Genomic DNA, 3,475 nt, shown 5'->3' with positions numbered 1-3,475 from the left:
GGATGAAAAAGCTACCTTGGTTGTAGGTTGGTGCCACTAAGCGCGGGGGAGTAATGTGTCTTTTTGTGGAGAGCACAAGGTCGTAGGGAGCCTTATATAGGCCATATAATACTCCCAGAGATCCAGAAAATAATTTTCATGTTCCTCGTGCATTCTGGGAAGAGTAGCTGCGGTGAAGAGATCTCTGGGCTTAGCTGGGTCTAGCAGCTTGGGGGACATCTCTAGACCAGCAATTGGAGCTCCAGGAGATAATTTGCATATTGCTGATGCATTATGGGAAGAGTGAAGCATCACTGAAGCGGGAAGATCGCTGGATTTAGCGGTTGGAGGACAAACTGCACCTGCCAGAAATACAAGCTTGTCTCTCTAGTAGAGGAAAAAGTCTTCAGTAAAGTATAAAAACATTGAAACTCATTAACCCTTTCCAATCCAATTTGTATCCTGGTTTTCCTAGGGAGCTTACTCTTTTTCTGCTATTGTACAATGGCGCTATATGCTGGCTAAAGCCAGTACTGCATGAGGTGACATGTTGGATAGGCTCCGACAGCAGAGAGCCTGGCAATATACAGTAAGAGAATCCCTATGGACGTCTTCCAACATCGGAGCTGTACAGCCTTAAATCATAATGTCTTCAGAGGTCAGACAGTGGATTGGAAAGGGTTAAGGAAGATGAGGATTTCGTTGTCACAGCAGAAGTATTTCTCCAGTATATTGAAAGAAAATCATTTTTTTAAAGTGTACCTGCAGAAGCCGAGGAATGGAAGCATGTGACCCAAAGAAGAAGGAGAATCAGGAGTCAGCCAGCACCCATACTGCTCGGGTACCAGTACCAGGGTCTTACGCAATGAAAAGGTACAGCAAGAAGTGACTTTACCCAAAAAGAACAGTCTACTAGGCACTCAGAATCCCCTTGGATGGAGAAAAAGAAGTATTGTTGTGAAGAAGAAGAGGAGAGTGGTGGTTGTGGGGTATTTCCTACAGAGGCCGCTGTCTGCAAACCGGACACCTCATGAGAGGCGTGCTGTCTTCCAGGTGCACAAATCACAGATGTGTCTGATAGGCTGTCAAGACTCTTCAGTTCTACAGAACAACACCCGTTCCTACTAATACATGTAGGTACTAATGACCTTGCAACTATCTGCAGAGACTTTGAAGACCTTGGAAAGAAGGTGAAGGAACTAGGAGCACAAGACGGATGGCCATGGAATGAGGAGATGGAACAGGATTAAAAGGGCGAACAACTGGCTACGTAGCTGGTACTATCAGAAAGAATTTGCATTTCTCGACTATGGAGTGAATTACCTATATGATGGACTCCTTGCACCTTACAAAGACAGGAAAGCATATATTTGGCAGGTATCTTGCTACACTCATCAGGAGAGCTTTAAACTAGAATATGGAACGGAAAGTAAAAGGCAAAACAAAAATATACTAATAGATCACAAACTGAACATGAGTAAACAGTGTGATGCACCAGCAAAAAAGGCAAACACAATTCTGGGATGCATTAAGAGAAGCATAGAGTCTAGATCACATGAGGTAATTATCCCCCTCTACTTTTCCTTAGTCAGACATCATCTGGAATACTGTGTCCAGTTCTGGGCACCCCAGTTAAAAAGAGACATTGACAAACTGGAGCAAGTTCAGAGAAGAATTACCAAGATGGTGAGCGGTCGGCAAACCATGTCCTATGAGGAACGGTTAAAGGATCTGGGAATGTTTAGCTTGCAAAAAAAAAAGGCTGAGAGTAGACTTAATAGCTGTCTACAAATATCTGAAGGGCCGTCACAGTGCAGAGGGATCAGCCCTATTCTAATTTGCAAGGAAAGACTAGAAGAAATGGAAACTGAAAAAGAGGAGACAAATTAGATATTAGAAAAAACTTTTTGACAGTGAGGATGTTCAATGAGTGGAACAGGTTACCATGGGAGGTGGTGAGTTCTCCTTCAATGGAAGTTTTCAAACAGAGGCTGGACAGACATCTGTCTGGGATGATTTAGTGAATTCTGCATTAAGCGAGGGGTTAGAACAAATGACCCTGGAGATCTCTTTCAACTCTATGATTCTAGGCACATGAAGTGGACTGCAGTTGAGAGTGGCTGGACCTGGTCCTTTATGACGTGCAACTCAGAAGAGTCATCATGGAGTCGGAGACCTTTGTGAAGTCACCTATGACCAAAGAGAGGGAGCTAGTCCGTGCGGGTTCGTTATTTCCTGTATGAATCATGGGTGGGTTAGAGAGTGTCTAAGCTGTAGAGGTTTGTTTTAGCCCCCGGCATACAGGACAGAGTAGATCAAGCTGACCAGATTGGAATTTAGTTTTGCTGCACATACAAGCAAAGTAGTGATGGCCATCGCCTGGTGGAAAAATTGACCTGTGGAGTGTTAAACAGCAGTAGAGTGGTAACGCAGCCTGCCTTAGATAGAAAATTAAATAGGGAAGTGACTCTTGTCTTCCACCCAGGCATTGCAATGAAGATCACATGCTGCACAATTCAATAAGACCTCTACTGCTGAAGAATTTAACTCCCCTTAAACAAGTGGGGTAAAGGAGGGCCAATACCCAGATACTGTATTGGATGTCCACCCATGGATGAATTAGATGAAGACAGGACCTGCTTAGGAGTGTCTTGTACAGCTGCAGATAGATACTGGCAGACTGAAAAAACGGTGGAGCACGGCTAAAATTGGATGGGTGGTGGAGATAAATGCCTCCCACGCATAAGGAGTAAAGAGTGCCAACAAGGATAAAGCTAGCTGGCTTATCTCACACTACTCCAACTAGATGTGTGCCCCCAGGTGGCAGAGGGCAGCAGGTGGTGAGGCCCGAGGTTCAGTCGGTTACATGTAGGCTGGAAGATAATTGCATACATTCACCTTCCATGGATTCTCTGGATTCCAGCAGGGTCTCCCCTTCTGGTGAGAGGGATCACTGGTAGGGAGCAGGTTGGAAGCTGGATGACCCTTGTGCTCACGGGTGGTAGAAGAGCTCTGGTCCCCTTGTCCCTCTTTTCTCAATTTAGTTTAACACTGAACAGTGTGGTAGAGTCAACGATGTTTGTCTGGCTCACGGAAGGAAGAGGCAGCATCATCCCTGTATCCCAGCCAAGGAAAGGAAAGAGAAACCAAATGAACTGAAGCTAAAAAAAGCTAAATCCTACATAAAGCAGGCGTCTACCTCCTTCTGACACAAAACAATAACTGGTTTAGTTTAGTCCCAGCGGACCTTCTTTTCTGCATAGTATCGGCCTCCTACCGGCACTGCAGTTTGTCCACGGTGCTTGTGTTTCCAAAGAATACAAAAAATTGTTGATATGTTGCAAATGAGTGGAAGTTGCTGCGTCTGTCGCATTATGTTGACCACGTTCACAATCATTATTTGCGATGTTGCACGACACGATTCTCTGTATAGCCCAGGCTTTGTTTTCTGTTTCAATCCTTCATTGTGTTTTTAGTTTTTGTCTGTTTTCAGAAA

The sequence above is a fragment of the Eleutherodactylus coqui genome, chromosome 13, assembly GCF_035609145.1.
Source record: "Eleutherodactylus coqui strain aEleCoq1 chromosome 13, aEleCoq1.hap1, whole genome shotgun sequence".
Lineage (NCBI taxonomy): Eukaryota > Metazoa > Chordata > Amphibia > Anura > Eleutherodactylidae > Eleutherodactylus > Eleutherodactylus coqui.
Note: the sequence above shows the minus strand (reverse complement) of the source record.